The sequence below is a fragment of the Callospermophilus lateralis genome, chromosome 7 (genome assembly GCF_048772815.1).
Source record: "Callospermophilus lateralis isolate mCalLat2 chromosome 7, mCalLat2.hap1, whole genome shotgun sequence".
Lineage (NCBI taxonomy): Eukaryota > Metazoa > Chordata > Mammalia > Rodentia > Sciuridae > Callospermophilus > Callospermophilus lateralis.
The window spans coordinates 3517939-3527463 of record NC_135311.1 but is presented as its reverse complement, the minus strand read 5'-3'; the positions used below and the strand labels follow the sequence as shown (position 1 = coordinate 3527463).

The window sequence follows — 9525 nt, the reverse complement described above, 5'->3', positions numbered from 1 at the left end:
GGCTGTTAAACTTGGACAAAATTGAACCACTGGCTTTCTTTATTTTTCATCTTGAAGATAGCTTATCCAAACTTTATCCAAATCATATCCAAACCATAGAATCCTTTTGGTTCTGTTTTTCTAGGAAATTCTGACTAATGCAGAATTATTGTATATCTTGATTATTGTGGTAGTGACATAAACTTACATAATGTAGTAAAATTGCATAGAACTAAATACATATGCACACAGCATCCACAAAAGAGAATCTCTGGGGAAGCTGAAATAAGGTGTGTGGACTAATCAATGTCAGTTTCCTGGTTATGATATTATACTTTGGTTATGCACTAGATTACCATTGAAACTGAATGAAATGTGTATGGGTGTCTATTATTTCTCACAACTGCACATGAATCTGTATTTATCATCAAATAAAAACAAACACCAAACAAAAACAAACAAACAAAAATCATCTTTCAGTCTACCAAAATCTTTACCAGTCTGGAAAATGCTCCTAGAACTCTGCCTCTGATGATGTGAGCTGTAGGCAACCTAAACTAAGTACATTTTCAAGTTTTCATAAAATATTTACTGTCTCAGAATCATTTTCTTTTTAAGACTGGTCTATATCTTTCTAGTGCCAGACCTAATTTGCAGAACTACCCTCTCATCTCACCCTAACCTGGCTGGCTGCTCTTTGCTTAAAAACTGAAATTGGTATTAACAACAAGAAAACTCTAAGAGTCTCAACTAAGGTCTGAGACAGCTGCTTGGTGGGGGCCCCCATAGTGGCCACCCACTCAGGTGCTCTGGGACCTGCTGCCCTCTAGTGGTTGCAACCTGGGGCTGCAGTAATACTTTCAATTGACAAAAGGGGAAAAAAAATGTGCTCCTCCCTCCTGCCAAACTTCCATGATTTTAGAGCTAAAAGAGATCTTAATCCGGTCCAAGAATCAGGAAGATTATATCTTTCAGCTAAGGAAAAACCAAAGTTAGAAAAGTAGCCTGGAATGGAACCCCTTATGGAAGACAGGGAAGAGAGAAGTGGTCATCATTTTTTTTTTTTTTTTTTTTTTGTGTGTGTGTGTGTGTGTGCTGGGGATTGAACCCAGGGACACTTAACAACTGAGCCACATCCCCAGCCCCACCCGCCTTTTTTTTTGTAAAAACAACAACAACAAAAAAAAAACAACAACAACAAAAAACTATTTATTTATTTATTTATTTATTTATTTAGATGTGGGTGGACACAATATCTTTATTTTACTTTTATGTGGTGCTAGGGATGGAACCCAGTGCCTCACGCATGCTAGGCAAGTGCTCTAACTCTGAGCCACAACCCCAGCACCCCCAGCCCTTTTTTTTAAAGAAAAAATATTTAAGTTTTAGTTGTAGTTGGACACAATACCTTTATTTATTTTTATGTGGTGCTGAGGGATTGAACCCAGGGCCTCACATGTACTAGGCGCATGCTCTACTGCTGAACCACAACCGCAGCCCCCACCCCAGCCCTCCTTTATGTATATGTGTGTGTATAAATATATATATACATATTTTTTTTAATTTAGAGACAATGTCTTACTGAATTAGGGCCTCACTAAGTTGCTGTTCAAAGATAAGGTTGTCTTTGAACTCGTAATCCTCCTGCCTCAGCCTCCTGCTCCACTGGGATTACAGGCGTGCTGCCACCATGTCCAGCATCACTTGAAATTTAGAAAAACACAATTATGATTAAGAGTGTGGACTCAGGGGATCCAGATGAGCTGAGAGGTTCCTGGATCTGTCCATCAGTCACTCTCTGCCTGCCCCCCATCCCCAATCTTCTGTTTCCCAAGGAAAGTCCTCTGAAAGTGATGCTGGCTGGGATAGGGACAATCTTGGGACTGGCTTTTTTGAACACTTTCCTTAGGCCAAGGACATGGCATTTCAGTTAGATCTAGATTCTTGTCCAAACTTCAACCTAAAGTAACTCATCCCACCTCCACCTTTGAGCCTCGATTGGATTGGATGCTTTCTAAAATTTCTTTTAGCAGTAATGGTACATGATTGATTGTTTGCCTCTTAGCGTAGAGATATCTGGTGGCACTACTAGATTAGTAGCAATTTGAGGACAGTTTCTTTCTTATTTATTTATCCTTCATTACTAGGGATTGAACCCAGGGAGCTCTACCACTGAGCTATACCCCCAGCCCTTCTAATTTTTTTTTTTTTTTTTTTGAGACAAGGTCTTACTAAATTGCTGAGGCTGGCCTCAAACTTTCAATCTTCCTGCCTCAGCCTCCCAAGAAGCTGGGATTGCAGGCATGTGCCACCACACTGGCTTTTTTCCTCTCTATTCCTCAAAGCCTAACCCTACATGTTTGACATACTAAATGCTCTAAAATACTTACGGGATCATGACATATTCATTGTACACTGTGTGCCAGACATGTGTCTTATGATCCTTGCATATGGCTTTGGTGGACCATTGTTGCAGTTGTGAGTGTGTAAAGCACAGAATTACCCACAAGGTTCTAGGACCTGATTATTGCTTGTGATCTGTGCATCCTTAGATGAGGAACTTACTGTCTCAGTTTCCTCATCTGTAAAATGGGAAATACATGACAGCACCTGGCACACTGTAAGCACTCACTGAATGTCTTATTAAGTAGACATTATTATCTTGGCTTTACAGATGCGGAATTAAAGCATGCACAGTAAAGGATAGATCTAACATTATAAGCAAGATCCCAAACCCATGCTAACTTTTTTATTTTTTTGTAACAGTAGGGATTGAACCCAGGGGTGCTCTACCACTCTATCTCCTAACTACATGCCCAGCTCTTCTAACTTTTATTTTGAGTCTGAGTCTCACTAAACTGCCCAGACTGGCCACAAACTTGCAATTCTCCTGCTTCAGCCTCCCAAGTCACTGGGATTACAGGTTTGCACTACCACACCCAGTCTATGCTAACTCTTTAAACTCTATGCTACTCTGTTCCCCCATTATTGAATGACTGAATGAAAAAAAACGAGGGAATAAATGAGATTCTCTATTGCTAATGGCAATGGTAATATTTGGTATTTGACTTTTCCAGGAGGAGGATATTGGTACTTAGGATCTATGTCCTGGGACCAACTAAGAGAGTTGAAAACAATTCTAAATAAATAAATAAATAGAACTAAGTGCTATCTTTAGCACAGAGGAGAATCCAGGTTTCTTTTAAGTCAATGAACACTTATTATGTGGCATCTTCTAGGACTGAGCACTGTAAGGATTAGAGATAGCCTTGATTTTTAAAAGCTTGCAATTTAGATCCTTTTTGGTTCATAAGTGTGATGATTGTGTGTTCACACTGTTGTGTGAGATGTGCCTCCCTCTAAACCTTGTTATGATGTCAACACATTAACCATCTTATATGGGGGGGGGGGGAGCTTGCAATCTAGTTGAGGAAACAAATACAATGCAAAGTCTGAATTATAATCATGAAAATACATTATTGTCTCCTTCAACAGAGTGGTACAGATTGTTTATGTTAACTGAGTTCAGAAAGGAAACACAGCCAGGCTTGGGGATTCTGGAAAAGGCTTCAAGAAAGAGAACTCAGGCAAAGTCTTGAAGAATGAGTCATTTCCTTTAATGTTATCTTTTATTCTTTTCTCTCCTTCATCTCCTGAACCCAGTTGGTTAGTCACCAATGTGCATCATTCTTTCCAGGTGATCTGTGTACCAGTTCCTTACCTTCAAGGTCAAAGCTGTATTAGCTAGCTTCTTGTTGCTGAGACCAAAATACCTGACAAGAACAACCTAGAGGAGGAAAAGTTCATTTGGGCTCACAGTTTCAGTTCGGTCCATGACTGGCCAACTCCATTGCTCTGGGCCCGAGGTTAGGCCACAGGGAAGACGAACCCTTCCAGGACACTCCCCAGTGACCCGTCTTCTCCAGCCGTGCTCCACCCATCTATAGTCGCTACCTGGTTAGTTCATTAAAACGAAGACGGACTGAAGAGGTTTGAGCTCTTACAATCCCACCATTTCATCTCTGAATATTCCTGCATTGGCACAGGTGCTTTGGGGGGACACCTTGTATCCAAACTGTAACAGCAGCCACCTTCCCAGTTCAGCCTTCTTATTACTTCCGGTTTGGAGGTGCTCTGACATCTGTGACTTGTCTCCTTGCCACCAGCCTGCACCTTTTCAATTCCTTCTAATCACCTCTTTGGGATCAGCCTTATTTATCACATCACTGTGTGATTCATTCGTTCCACTTTCCCTTTAACTGATATTTTTTGAGTGTCTACCATGTGCCAGAAACTACTCTTCTAGACACCAGAGATTCAGTGCTGAGCAAGATAGGCTCCCTAGGATTCGGATGCTAATGAAAACAAAACGAGATGAAAACCTGAAACCAGAAGTTCCCCAGGGGAGATGCTCCATCTCTCTCCCCCACTTCCCCTCCCACCATTTCCCACAGAACACCTCAGCTCACTGTGACCCACACATGCCGAGCTCTCTCCCTGCCCTTTCTCTGGGATCTACCTGCTTCGATCCTCCAAGGCTTAGTTCTAGCTCTGCGGCCTCCCTACCCTTCTCTTGTATTAGGAGTTCTTACAAACACAACCTTATCTAAAATGCTACAAAGTTACAAAACTCAAAACAAATTTTATAGTACTGACTGTACAATGAGGAAAAAAAAAAGCAATATACACGTTGCCAAGGTATCCTGCAAGACCACCACCAATGGCAGTCAGAACAGGGGCTTCGTAATGACCTTGCAGAGCTGGCTCTCAACTTGCTCACCAATTTGAGAGAATAAGGGATTTGTGGGGCAGGAGGGTGGAGAGGAGATGGAAAGACAGAACCATTTACAGCAATTAACAGGTGGGGGGAAGAGAATTCAAGTGTGTGGGGGGAGGCCAGGCCTGACAGGAATGGCAGCTTGGTCCCCTGCAGACATAGCACAGCATCAGCAAGGGCACAACCAGGTTTGCCAGACTCGCTCGGGTCATCTGTGAAAAAGCTGGGCCACACTGCCACCTGGAAACTTGCTGGTCCCTGCTGGCTCTGCCACTGAACAGACTTAGGAACAGGAATAGATGAGCTTTCTAGCCAGAAAACTGCAGGCCCCTCACTGGGCACAGCCCTGAACCATGAGCACTTCTGCAGTCAGAACCTGCCTGCGGAGGAAAGGCCTCAACTGCTGCCTCTGAAGCCTGCCAAGGGAGGGGTCCTTCCTGCTGACCCTCCTTCAGCTAGAAGAGCGACACACTGAGCTGGGTGGAATATAAGGTACAGATGGGCTTCGGGAGGAATTTGAACTGGAGCGGCTTCTGTGGGGAGCGGGACTGCCTGCGCCTGGAGGACCTGTGTCTTGGAGAGCGTGACCTCCTCCTCATCCGTGGGGGTGACCTACCGCCTGGGGGGTGGCCTAGGCCAGGGGGCCAGCACAGCAGTAGCAGCAATCTCCTGGCCATCAATTTGTCCTCCATCCACGCGCTTCAGCGCCTTCTCACTTCATCCAGATTCTCGAACTCCACATATGCACAGCCTCTGGATGGATGAGGATGCATCCTTCCCACAGGCGTGCCAGTCATTTTAATTTTTCCATAGGTAGAAAGTATCTCCGTGATGTGATCCTTGGTCACATTCCTGGTGAGCCTTCCAATATGCACTTTGGTAGGTTTAGGGGAAGGGCTCCGCCTTTTCCTTTCTTCCACCTCTTTAGGTGGCCTGGATTTGGAGCAGGGCAGCACCCTATAGTGCCTGCGACGAGAAGGGCTGGGGGAACCGCTGGAGCTGGAGCTGCGGGAGGTCCTGGAGCTTCCTGAGCGGCTGGATGCGGAGGAAGGGCTGGAGCCACTGCTTGAGCCTGTGCTGGCCCTGGGTCCTGAGCTGGAGGCAGAACTGGACTGAGACCGGGTACTACTGCTTCCCGAGTCCTATCCCTGTCCGGTCCTTCGCCTTAACTCCTTGGTGGTCCCTTTGCTTTAGAGCCATCCTTGGCTTCTCATCAGAGCGGTCCTTGTGTTTGGTAGGAGAAGGAGCCCCAGTGCTGGACTTTTTATTTTCTTTCTTTTTTTTTTTTTTTTAAAGAGAGAGAGAGGTAGAGAGAGAGAATTTTAATATTTATTTTTTAGTTTATCGGCGGGCACAACATCTTTGTTTGTATGTGGTGCTGAGGATGGAACCCGGGCCGCACGCATGTCAGGCGAGCGCGCTACCGCTTGAGCCACATCCCCAGCCCCTATTATTTTCTTTGACTCCTAGCAAGCTCTTCTTTTCCACTCTGATAAATCCATAGCATCTTCGTGGCGGGGCCACCTCCTTCTGCTCTCCTCAGCCTTCCATCACTGTTGACCGTTTCAGGGGTGTTGTTCGGGCCCTGTGCAGCTGATAAGATTGTAAGCTCCTTGAGGGTCACAGCCCTGTTCTGATTTTCCATCCTGACCTCCCCAATAGTACAGGACTCCATACTATGCAAATAATGTGATCTTTTCCTCCAGTTTTTCCCTCCTACAATACAACTAACACCTGTAAAGCACTTTGCAAAGTGTTTTCATAAATATATTTTCTTCCCAAAGCTACATGATATCCTTGTATCAATTATCAATAAATATTTAATGGATTCATAGGTCAAAGGGGGAAGGCATACACCAGCAAGAGGACAAAGACCGGGTCCCTCAGCACATGCAGGAAGTAGTGAGAACACAGCCCGCTGGAGAGAGGATGGCGAAACCCTAGAAAATCTGGAAGATGAAAACTGAAGATAACAGACAAAATCTACCTCACTACTGTGGTTAGTGTTTAGGTGAATTTATTTCCAGACTTTTTAGAAATATTTTTTTTTCCTTTGGCAGAGCTGTAATCAGTCTCCATAAAATTCTGTGGCCTACTTTTTTCACTTAGCATTCTGAGCACTGTTCCCTGGTGCGACAGTCTTCATAGCAGCCATTTGTAGTGAATGCATAATACCCAGAGTGGCTGTGTCCTCACTTACTTACCCATTTCTCCGTCGTCAGACGCAGCGTCTTTTCCCATAACACTGTAATGAGCACTGCAACAACTTGTTGCATAAGAAGTGGAAAGAAACTGGGTCTTGGGGAGACCCCAGCGGCTTGATGAAGGCTCGCCTGGGGCTGACGTCTCTGGACCTTTCCATTCCGTGAGACAGGAACACTATGCCCTATTGCTTAAGCCCATGGGAGTTACATTTTCTCTGACTTGCCGTCATGTCACCCACCTAACGCAAGATCTCCAAGGGCAGCACCCTGTTTGTCCTGCTCACCGCTGTAGTCCCACTTGAATCCTCAGTCAAGGCACGGTGGCCTGCACAAAGTGTAGGAACTAAATAAATATGCAGAAATAAAATAATAGGACCTCTCTTTTGTAGGACTGGGGACTAAACCCAGGGACACTCACTCTACAACTTATCGACATTCTCAGCCCTTCTTGTTTTACTTTGAGGCAGGGTCTCACCAAGTTGCCTAGGCTGGCCTTGGATTTGTGATCCTCCTGTCTCAGTCTCCCAAGTTGCTAGGATTATAGGGGTGTGCCACTGTGCCCCCCTTTTAGTTTTTTAATTAAGAAAGTTGACATTTTGGGTTGGGGATATGGCTCAGTTGGTAGAGTTCTTGTTTTGCATGCACAAGGCTCCGGGTTCAATCCCCAGCACCACAAAAAAAAAAAAAAAGGAAGTGATATTTTATTTTTATGAGCCAACATATCTTCCTTGTCCAAAGTACATATATGAAGACACAAACTGGGTGTCAACATACTTTATATACAGAGATATGAAAAATTGTGGCATATGTGTAATAAGAATTATAATGCATTCCACTGTCATTTCTTTTTTTAAAATCAATAAAATAAAATTGCTAAGTATAAAAAAATTCTAAAATGTATTTCCTTTCAGACTTAATATTCAATGTATTTTCTTCAAGTTTTTCTAAAGTTAAATTTTAATGTTTAATTAGTTACCTAGAATTTATCTAGGTGTACTATTTAAGACCAGTCCTTTTTTTCCCTAATTTTTAATTTAAAAATGATTTTATGGATTGGGGTTGGGGTTGTGGCTCAGTGGCAGAGCACTTGCCTTGCATGTGTGAAGCACTGGGTTCCATTCTCAGCACTGCATGTAAATAAGTGAATAAAAATAAAGGTCCACAAATATTTTTTAAATGATTTTAATTGATACATAATAATTAAACACATTCATGGATTTCAGTGTGGTATTTCAACACATGTATATAACATGCAATGATCAAATCAGGATAATTAACATGTCTTTTTTTCAAAAATTTTAACCAACTGTTCAAATGCGTTTTCCTCTGTTGAGATGCAATGCTTCTTTTATCCTTTAAATGCTTATATAAAATTGGGTCTATTTCTGCCTAACTAATCTGTTAAATTGATGTGCAAGCAATGTAATGTTTTACTATTTGGCAAGGCTTAATACTCCTTCCAATTAAGTTCTGCCTTTAAATTTTTCTTTTGCCATTTTCTCCTGTTTATTCTTCTGGATGAATTTTAAAATAATTATATTCGATTCTAAAAAGACTCTATTGAATTACAGTGTCATTCACTGTAATTATTTAAAAACAAAACAAAACAAATTAAGTCCAGGCTCAGTGGTGCATGCCCAGCTACCTAGGGAGATAGGGCAGGAGGTTTACAAATTTGAGGCTGACCTGGCTACTTAGCAAGATCCTGTCTCAAAATAAAAAATAAAATGGTTCTGGGGATGTAGCTCTGTGGTACATCACTTACCTAGTATGTGAGGCCCTAGGTTAAATTCCCAGTACCACAAAAAATAAAAAAAAAAAAAATAAGGAAGAATTAATTTTTCTTCTTTAAGTTTTTCTATCTATCTATCTATCTATCTATCTATCTATATATATATATATAGTTTTTAGTTTTAGGTGAACATAATACCTTTTTTTATTTTTATGTGGTGCTGAGGATGGAACCCAGTGCCTCACGCATGCTAGGCCAGTGCTCTACCACTGAGCCACAACCCCAGCCCCAAATCTTCCTTTCTCAAGAAAAGTTGAGGGGCTGGGGATGTGGCTCAAGCGGTAGCGCGCTCACCTGGCATGCGTGCGGCCCGGGTTCGATCCTCAGCACCATGTACAAACAAAGATGTTGTGTCCGCCGAAAACTGAAAAATAAATGTTAAAAGGTTCTCTCTCTCTCTCTCAAAAAAGAAAGGTTGGCAGTTTTCTCACATAGATCATCAACATCTCGAGAGTTATCCTAGGCATTTTCTATCTATTATTTCATGCTGTTTGGTAACTGGAAGATGCTGTAAGCAGGGAAACCTGGTACTCACAAGAGCCCCTCCACTCTTCACTGTCAATGCCTTCTTTCCTTTCTTAGCTGGCTCCCTACAATGACCACCCACAACTCTGGATTCTGCCCTGTGTAGCTAGAAGGAGTAAAACTGTTCCTCCTCCTAAGAGCCAGACTTTCATCGCTAGAAACTACTGTCATGTTTTTCCTTTTGTCCTTGATCAATTGCCCCAACTGATGGAATGAAAATAGCATCTGGAAAAGATTCAGATGGCAGT

At 42.8% G+C, this 9525-nt stretch overlaps 1 non-coding gene and 1 pseudogene across 1 annotated transcript; one reads left to right on the top strand and one right to left on the bottom strand.

Annotated features, from left to right (window-relative positions):
* Window positions 1-3274: 3274 nt before the first annotated feature.
* On the top strand, window positions 3275-3378 carry LOC143405370 (small nucleolar RNA U13). Its single transcript, XR_013092072.1, has one exon. It is a non-coding gene; the product is annotated as a small nucleolar RNA U13 (small nucleolar RNA).
* A 1829-nt stretch (window positions 3379-5207) lies between these two features.
* LOC143403485 (uncharacterized) lies at window positions 5208-6964 on the bottom strand (annotated as a pseudogene).
* Between the last annotated feature and the right edge of the window lie 2561 nt (window positions 6965-9525).